This window comes from Nyctibius grandis, chromosome 3, assembly GCF_013368605.1.
Source record: "Nyctibius grandis isolate bNycGra1 chromosome 3, bNycGra1.pri, whole genome shotgun sequence".
NCBI classification, from domain to species: Eukaryota; Metazoa; Chordata; class Aves; order Nyctibiiformes; family Nyctibiidae; genus Nyctibius; species Nyctibius grandis.
Window position 1 is genome coordinate 10,199,996 of NC_090660.1, and position 10,130 is coordinate 10,210,125.

Consider the following 10,130-nt stretch of genomic DNA (forward strand, 5'->3'; position numbering starts at 1 on the left):
ACCCAACACGCTTACCAGCTAATGCATTTCTTTCTTTTAATATCCAAGGTGAGCTCAGCGTTCATAAAAGTGCAAGATTGCCAGGCTTGTTGGCTGAAGCAATCCACCACCACGGGTGAGACTTTTCGCCCTGGGCTCTAGGTCCTCCACAGATAAGGCAGAGCCGCCAGGTGTGCAGCAGGGGGAAGCGGGGGGACAACACAACCCCATGCCAGGTTACTGCTGGGAAAGCTTGTTCTGTACGCTTGCAAAATGTTTGGGAGGAGTGTTGTGATGGAGGGCCCTGGAAAAAGCCACGGGTGAATAGTAGCACATTCCCCTGTATCTACCCAAGCGATTAATGGCCAAACTACACCTACCCTCCTTGAGCACCCCAGCCGTCATCCCTCAGAGACGTCAGCACTAAGGATGTCTCTGTGACTCTGGATTTTCATCTTTCTGTTGATGCCACACTGAATGGTATTTTCTGGACCAGCACCAGTACAAAGCAAGAAAAAGAGGGAGAATCAACTCATTTTACACCAGTTTCAAACTTCTCTACAATTAAAAAAAAATTAGTGTGTTTCTTTTAACCTCTCATTTCACCCCTTTGAAATAAACACCACTCCCATCCTTGTCCCTCTTCTCCTTTCCCATATATGTAATGGACCCTTTTCCTTCGCTGGTTCTCTCCACCTGGGGATGATCTTTGCCCAACTCTCTCTCTCCTTCTGAGCCATTTCCTGATTTTTAAATATCGGCCTAAAAGTCCTTCTCTCTAATCGCTGAAGAATACAGTATTGAGATCAAGTGCAATGCATTTCTGCCTAGCTCAAAAGCTGAAGGGCTTCCTTGAAAAGTATCCCAGACAATTGCTTTTACAGCGATGAGGGAGCAAAGTTCAGGCCTTGTCCTGATTTCCAGCTAATCTGAGCTTGCGTGAAAGCTCCCCATGATACACAAAGAAATATTTACTATATGAATTTAAGCAATGCTTCCTGCTTTGCAAAAACAAAGTTAGTGTTTGAGCTACGTTTTCTGTCCAGAGGGTTTCTGATATACAGTGCTTGTTATGGCATCCTGACAGGTTTCTTCTTCACTTTCTCAGCTGGACCTGTTCACAGGAAACAGGAGGACCAAGATTTATGAACTTAAAGCAGCATTTTGTAGCTTTACGTGACTAACTCAACAAAGGTCTGGCAGTGAAAATCAAAGAATGGAGGAGCAAATACCGAGGCAACACAGAGAAGTGAACCCAATTATTTTTTTCTCTTGGAAATACTAGAGAGAGGATTGCTTTCCTTGGAGAACATGAGTTTGTAATGGAGATGTTGCCATCATCACTGGGACGAATAAAATGTGGAGTGCAACTGCTTCATCTTTTATATAGCTCTGGTTCCAAGGAGAGTAAAGCCTTTAGAAAGCAGTAAGCCAGCAGAACGTCACAGTTATTAATCTGGGGTATTTTATCTCTTTTCTCTGGATACATCTATTAGCCATGCATGTGACTCTTTAAACAAAACCCTTTCCTATGTCCTCTTCTTCTTACATCCTGCTCCTTTGTTCTTTTATTGGTTTAAACTGTAACTCACCGGGTCAAGACAATCATTCCCACTTTTATTACAAGTATCTGTAAATAATAAGTCATGTATATGTTAGGAGTAAGAACTAGAAGCAATTATTTGCCAAGGTCTGTCTTTCCTAGCAAAGAAAGGGTAGCCATCATTTGTGTGGGTTTTTTTAATAAAGTGGGTATCGTCATGTGCACTGAGCAGAGAAATGCCTCAGAAAGATAACAAACGGGAAGGAGCCTGTTGGCACCTTGGCTTCAGTGAAGCCATATTTCAGAGGGCTTTTCACCAGTCATTACTAGGGTGGGGGGAGAGGAGCTCCAAGTCACATTCATTCTCAAATCACAGATGATCCCTTATCACTCACCTTGACATTAGGCTTTTTTATTCTGTTTTATAAGAGGATATGGGATTTCTTTATAATTCATTCCAGAAGTCTACCTGCACTCCCCTTGTAGCAGGGGAGTTGATGAGAAAAATACCTCTTCACTCAGCTACACCGAAACTGCAGTGTCTGCAGCCCTAAAAGAGCAATCCAACTCAGATTAAAACCTGGGTTTTCTTTCCCTGTTCCTGTGCACACCAGTACCTCTCATGGGGGAGATCTGGGTACCAACAAACATTCAGATGATGACTGTCCCCAGGGGAAGTGTGTGTCGGTCAGTGCTGGCACTCCCCCGTGCAGCCCGCTCTCTTCACTGGTATCCCCTTTGCTTTTTTCCCCATCAACATAGAAGAGGAACCACCCAGTTTTATGCACGACTTCAATCTTCAAGGTCTCAACCAGCGCTCTTCCTTTCTTGAGTCAGCACCTATTTAAACCAGATACTTTAACGAGGTTTGCCATTTAGGCTGTGAGCCTTTCTCTTTGTTCTGCCCGTCGGCCACCTCAGGGGGATGAGGACCAATAGTAACTGCAGAGTTATGTCAAAGCAGATCTTTGTCTTTCCAAGAGTCAGTTTCTTTGCTCTCCGATCCACTGCTTTGAATCACATTTCCTACACTTCCAAGGACTGTGCAGGTAAGCGAGTTTCTGTACAGAAACACGCAGCATGAAGTTTCAGCATTGCTCCATTGCCTTTTTATTTTTGATTTTTTGTTAAATACACCATTTTACAACACATACGTTGTTGCTACATTGTGACAAGCTTTTAACTAGTAAGGAAGAAGCTTTTACAATTGCATTTCTGAAAAGGCTCCAATTTATTTCTCATAAAGATCCTTGGGATAAAAAGCAGATTAACATTCAGAAGTAAGTTAAATGAAAAATTGAGGCTGCTCAGAGGGAGATGTTAAAGGCTGGCTGGCACAAAAGGGTACTTTCTGGCAAACTTCTTGAAGCACTAAAAGAAAAGGGTCAAGAGTCATCTGCTTAAGTAATGATCTCCAAGGCAAAAATATTGGCTGGCCAATCCCATAACTACAATGGACTATTATATGTATGTTCTATAGGCTGAATGCATCAATTATACTCATCATGTGGCTTCTTGAACATGCTTAACTTGCTATTTCCTTTTATTCAATGTGATAGCACATAAATTAATGCAAAGGCATACATGAGAGCGTTTTATACCTTCTCTCCTCTGTTTTAAATTTTGAGGATCAGTGATTTCACTATGAATAATTTAGAGGGAAAAACTTTCAGAACTGAGGGGGGTGGTAGGGCACGTCTGTGTCTGCAAGAGAAATTCTGTCTACTAACCACACTTATGCAGGATGGGAAACAGCTTTGCCCATCAATAGAGTATCATAATTCCTCTCCTAACAGGAAATGAGGACTCAGTGCAATACTGCAGTTTTAATTTTAATGCAATTTAAAAGAAAAAAACATCCAGCACCAGATGCTCATCAGAAGACCATTAAATGTTATTACTATAAGCTATTTCCCTTAGGAACTCTCATGGTTAAAAATCAACAATAAGCAGCAGCCTATACCCTTTTATAGTGAATCTCTTCAGCTGCAGTTCAGTTAAGAGGTCTGACAGGTCACAAGACTCATCACAAGTTTGATTATTTCTCAACAGGCAACCTGAGATGAGGATAATTGCTGTGTTTTTACAGACCTTCTCACCGCAGAGCCCCTCATGCTCTCCGTCCTTCAGCCTGATGAAACGTGTCTCAAACACAGCTTCATGTCCTCTCTGCTTTTTTCACTGTCCTTTCCCAGATACATGTGCTATTTCATTTCTCGCGAAGGACTGAGCACCGGCCTGTTCACGTGCACGTGGCTTCCTGCAAGAAAGCAACAGGACACCACAGCTGGCCAGTGGGTGGGTGGGTGGACGCACCTCTGAGCAGGGCTCCTGCACCAGCAGCCCTGCTTGATTGCCACCACTCTCCTCCTTCCGCATTTGACCACAGCAGAAGGAGCTCTCCCTTCCAGCACACACCACTTGCCTCACCTGGCATGGAGTCAGTGCTGGAAAACTGGTTGTGGCAATGCTCTGAGATTTAATACAGCAATATCCTCCTAGAGTTTTATTCAGTGGTAGTTTGTTATCTTTCTGGGAGAAGAAACCAAGGAGATCATTCAGGCTGCAAAGCTGCTGCGAAATGAAATCAAGGGAAAACTCACTGCTGGATTCTTGGAAGGTTAAGTCAACAGTTTACCAAAAGTGAGGAGGAACTCCAGAAGCAAGGAAGGGGAGTCAGGACACACAGCAGTCAGAGCTTCTGAAGGCTCAGGTGACTTTTCTTGCTCTGCTGCAGCCTCTTAGGACCCATCACTCAACAGCAGCAGTCTTAGGGACTAACAATGTTACGTGAAATAGGGACATTGGTACCTCTCCACGTCACAGGGATGTGAGGATGAACGCACCAGAGATTGTGTGGTGTTCAAAACATAGTGATCCCAGAAAAACCTTATATTGACATTAAAATTATTAGGGTTTTTCTTAGCTCCACATATTTCAAAAAGGGCAATACAGAATATCAACACCTCAACTCTGAATTTGAAGAGACCCTTAATTCACAAATACAGATCTTCTCAGGCCTCTGTAAGGTTTGGGGGACTTAAGCAGCAGTCATGCTTCACCTGTTCACATTTCTTTTCCTCAGGCTTCAAATAAACATGAAACATACTGACCCAAGAGTCAGCGGTAACTTTCCTCCCATAACCCCTGGGAAACTGAAGGGTAGTGTACTGCAGGAAAAGGGAACTCTGAAACCTCTCCAGACTCAACAAAGAAGGAGCCAGGACTCTTAGCACCCCTCCTAAGCATAAAAGCACAGACAGACGGACAAGGACTCTCTTCTTAGGAACTGGCAACAACACGGTACATCCCACTCACGAATTAGATAGAAAGAAGTGGTTTACGGTGCCGAAGAAGCATCCGACACTGCTTTCTGTGAGGAGGCTGGTGTTCAAATAGTACCAGCTTCATTTTCACAGGAGACATCTTTAAGCAGTCAGCTAAGTTACCCCAATGCTGCAGTGAGAGTGCTGAGAATCTTCTAGTAAACTAAGCCAAAGAGCTACAGCACCACATCACTAAGGAGTAATTGAACACTTTGATATGATAATTGATTATCGTGCATTGATTAAAGCTGGCAAGAGAGCATACACTCTCCAGATGACTTTCAAATTACAAAGCCACAAACTTCAAAGCTTATTTGTATTCACATAACAAAATACATTTTGTTATTTACAATGTAAAAAAAAGTATCCTCGTAAATGAGGCAAGAATTTTAAAACAGGGAACAGTGAAATGGCACAACTTGAAATAAGGAACTAATCAATGCTATCAAAATGGCTTCAATCTGTCCTGAGGACTCTAATCATTTCCAGATGATAACATGGGACTGATTGGATGTCTCTGGCAGCAATTCTTATCAAGGCCTGATTATAACTACAATAGGAAGAGGAAAAATTGGTTGGTATAGGGTGGTTGAGAAGGCCTGAGGAAATGTGCAAACAGTTGCTCAGTTTGGTGTAAATCTACCTGATCCAGTGGTTGCAACTAAAGGCAGCAACTGCTGTTGGTCATTTCCAGACGTGCTGAGATGCTTTTCGTAAATTCAGCCACACACTGGAGAATAGTTTTACTTTATGATAAAAGCAAACCAATTTGCAACCACTTGCAATTTCTACAAACTAGCAAATCATCAGCAAAGCATCTTGACTTGCTTCCTGGTTTTAAAAGCCTTTTCAAGCTCTCCTTAATTGCACATTATTTTAATTGCCATGATTCTACCTCTAGAGCTGTAAGGGAACCATGCAGTTGCTACTATTTATTTGTATTATTACTCCAGACAGGAAGCAAGACCATGTTTTCATTGCCATCATGAAAAACTTTACAAAGATGTGACTTCTCAAAGAGCTTTATCTAAATCTTCTTGACCAGAGGCAACAGGTGGCTACGAGAGAGCAATGGCAGCAGGAAAAAATTTACAGAGCTCAAAGGAAAGCAGTGGGCTCAATGCAAAGTTAGGTCTTCAGTCCTATCACTGCTGCAGCGCTGCATTTCTGGGCTGAAACCCAATACCGGAGCATGCAGCTCACATCATTCAAAATTTGGAGATGACCCAGCTTTTCTGAAGTTTCCTCAAGGTTAACCAAATTTCCTTAGGCAGGCCCTGCATTGCTCAGTTGTTTCACGTTGCGTCAGAAGCAGCATTCCCTGCAATATGGCTTTGATGCAGCCAGGTGAAATCAAGTGTCTAGAGCGGGGCTGGGATTTGTTTATATTGGAAAATCAAAACAAGTTTCAAGATATACAAAGTCGTTCAAAGCAAGTACAACTGAGAACTTGGAGTTATGCCAGAGCCAAAATTGCACTTTTAATTTTTAAGGAAAAGTTACTTTCAGAATGAGCACCGACAAGACCAGTCACAAACCACGTAACACTGCTTAGCAAAGGTGCAAAATAACCACGTCAGAAGTGGGCACAGGCGACTGGATCTGACTCACCAAGCTGTCCTATGGGAACACAAGCACTGCTCTGCCCTTTAGGGAGAAAGTACAGATGTTTTGCAATATGTTTGTGCCAACTGCATGAGGTTCAATTTCTTCACCACACAGTATGCTGCTTCTAAGCTAGGGGATAGGTTAAGCATCTGTTTTAGGACAAGAGCTGAGACAAGAAGAGGAAAAAAGTATTTCAGAAAGGCAAGGAACATCCCACTCATCCCACTGATAACAAACATTATCTTGTCTAATAGGAGCTTACTACTGCTGGTCTCTTGTGTCCCCAGCTGGTTACATCTTTGTTTCAGAGGTTTGGTCCATTGAGTGCCACTCCTCAGACAAGGACACCTTCACAATATCTGATGAGCCAGAGAAGTTTGGCTGTGAGAGGAAGCTTATTCAAGATTAGAGAAGGCTGAAGCTCCTGCACAGAAGACAATAAAATTTTTAAATAATTCCTACCTTTGCTATCTGAAGTTCAAGTCATATGTGTGAGAAAAATGCCAGAACATTATTTAAATTCACATTTCTGGTTTGATGGCTACATTCACTGGAACTTTTATAAAATTACTTTGTGCAGTTGTCATTGCAGAGAAAGACATGGAGTCAGAGTCACCACTGTATCAGTATGGGGCAGTCCTGGCAGCTGAAATAGCATGACATGAAACAGCCATGGCATAACAGAAGCTAACCACATCAGGTGGTATTCTCCACCAGGACCCAGTTACCCACCGGTGCGCAATAATATGAGGGTGAATCCATGCTGTAACAACTCGCCCTTTTCAACCACAGAATGAACACCACTTGCGATGAGAAACTACTTTTAATTAATCCTTTCTCCCTTCATTCTTGTTTCAATCATACCTTGTGCAACCCAGACTGAAATATTGTCAGTAAAGATCTGCACATAACAAAATACCTGTGAGGCAGTCAGTGCGTTCATCAGTCACCACCATTTCCCAGTCTCGGGGAAAGCATTGGTCCCTTCTCTGATGAGAGCACAAGGATTTACTTTTCAAAATTATTGGCAGATTTTGAATCAAAAGCTTCAGGCTTATTGCAACAATTAAATGCATGAGTCATGTATTCACTCATTTGGAAAGGCTCCTACTTTGTGTTATTGCTCGCCAAGACCGTAAAAGGCACATTGCAAGGAAGAAATCTGTCCCAGGCACCATGGGACAGATTTGTAACCCAGGGTGGTTACAAATACACTTGAGTTCTTCCTGTGGCATCACCCAGGTTCAAAACCCTCTCGTGCTGCTGTGCATCCTCCTCCCTGGGAGTCCTAGCGTGACTGCGAAGGAGTCTGCTTGCCTCTCCCATCCTTGCTTTTACAACCCCATCCCGCTGTGGGAGGACCTACTGAGCAATAAATGCATGGCCTGCCCACCCCCCAGGGCCTGGAGTTGTGTTGTTGAGAGGCAGAACTGCCTCTCTCCTGTCCTGTGCCTCCCTGTGCTGAAAACCCATTATGGTTACGAGGTTGTAAGTGTGTACTGCTATGCAGGCTGAAGAGGAATTGATGCAGCTGGATTTGGAAGGACAAAGAAAACTGGTGTTCTACTATGATCAATGGTCATTGATCTGATGCTAATTAGTAAAAAAAAAAAATCTTTTAAAATACTGGAATTACATATAATCACTTGATTATCCATTCTAGCTTAGTATGGGTTTCTTGATGCATTTGACTCCAACTTCTAGCTAATATTTCTTATTACACAATACTAACTACATTTATAACACAATGAAAGGTAAGCAACTGAACAAAATTGCCACCTCCTTCTCCTATCTTTGTTCAGCTTAGCACTGCACTTTGCATGAGGAGATGTTTTGCATGAGAAGCTTTGCATGAGCTTTAGGATTTGGATCCCTGATGTTGTCTCATCTAACGTAAACATCTAAAACCCTCTCATCTTTTCTTCAACAAAGCTTTTTACAGACATCTCAGAGCTGACTGTGTCTTGTGAAAGTGAGTCAGCTTCCTGTGTGAAACAAAATTTTCTTTAATAGATCCCAGTGCCCTGTTTCTATTCTCTGAAAGTTTCTGATGTTGGTTTCTGTGTGAATGAGTCCTTAGAATGCCTCATTAACCTGGCCTGTGGTGTCCTTTCATACGGCTCTATTGCCTCTTTTTCTTACCTCTATTGCCGCTATTCTTACCAATTTCCTTTGTAACCAGCCCCAACCTTTACAGTTCTTCATTGAAATGGACAGTGCATGGAAATGATACACCTCAGGGCACTGTGCACAGTGATATTCCCAAACCTCTCATGAGGCCAATGATTATAGCTACATGTAGTGGCTTAAATATCTGGTCCTGAATGATCATGGTGTTCCTGTCTTCATGAAAACGTTTTTCTTCCCCATCTCTCTTAGTCATCCCCTCCCTCAAAACTTTAAAACTTCAAAATGCAAGAACAGGATAGGAAAAGGGGTGAAACCAGCAACAAGGAGGCCCCAAACACTGCACCTGTCCCCATGTTCTATGCCCAGTTCAGCTAAAAGAGGCTCTGCAAGCTCTGCCCTGTGGGTCTGCTCTAGCTAACAAGGGTCTATGGAAGGTGCTGAGCCCCTGCAGAAGAGAAGCTCATACGATGAGCATGAACTGATTAGGTAGAAAGGTGGCAATGGTTAAAGCACCATAGCTGTAAAAATCAGCTGAAGCAGACAAGGAGGATAGTGAAAATGAAATCCTTGAAAGTGGTATGTTTTAAATAGACTAAATTTCTCCTGGGGCATAGAGTGGCATATGGCTGGATAGGGCAGTTCTGCAAAGTTGTAAATTCCAGAAATAAGTAAGACAAAAACCAAAACAAAGCCCCCAAAACCTTTCCTTCGAGCCGGAATTGAACCAGCGACCTAAGGATTACTTCCTAGAGACAGCCTACAGTCCTCCGCTCTACCAGCTGAGCTATCGAAGGAAGATGAAGAAGGAGTGCCAAGAATGAGTCAAGACTGTATCAACAATAGCCTTAGGCTCTAATGGGCCTCCATATGTATTGCTTTTCACAACAGCAAAACAGTATCCAAAATAAAGACACACAGCTAACTTTCCTGCAAAATTGGATTTTGGTTACAAAACTGCCAGTTTTCTGCCAAATAATTCACAGCTCTTGTAAGACTGTTGGTGGTGGTAACGTTAAGGTTGGAGCTCCTATCATGACCCATATGAAATCTGTCTACAGCTTGACAAAGAAATTTGCCCACTCTTTGGTGACCTTGCCACATTTCCTAAGCTGAGCTAGGAGAAGAGGGACAACTCCCCTCCACACAGTTCCCCAGACAAATCCAATAACAAAATAGCAAACAAATTGGTTAACACACTCCCCAACAGCTTCCATAGCGAATGCAGAGGAACAGAGGAAAAGGATGGAAAGGAATAACCATTGAGGTTTTAATTCAAATCCCACCAACTCCCATGGTGCATGTAAGACTTCTCATACAAAGATGAGGTTGCAAAGTCTGGCATTGCAACTGGTGGCCTCCCCAACCCCTGGGGCCTGGGAGGCTGAGCCTTTTGTGAATCATCTGTGCAAGTGCCACTTCTCACAGCTGTGGCAATTGAAAGCACAGTACACACTTCTTGAATTACAGTGATTCAGCATCTTGTCTGTCTGAGCAGCAGGGTGGGACAGAAAGCTGTGAGCAGACACCCTGTTTACTGAAACCAT

At 42.9% G+C, this 10,130-nt stretch overlaps 1 non-coding gene across 1 annotated transcript; it reads right to left on the minus strand.

Annotated features, from left to right (window-relative positions):
- Positions 1-9,290: 9,290 nt before the first annotated feature.
- Positions 9,291-9,380, minus strand: TRNAY-GUA (transfer RNA tyrosine (anticodon GUA)). Its single transcript is given in 2 exon segments — positions 9,291-9,326; positions 9,344-9,380. It is a non-coding gene; the product is annotated as a tRNA-Tyr (tRNA).
- Between the last annotated feature and the right edge of the window lie 750 nt (positions 9,381-10,130).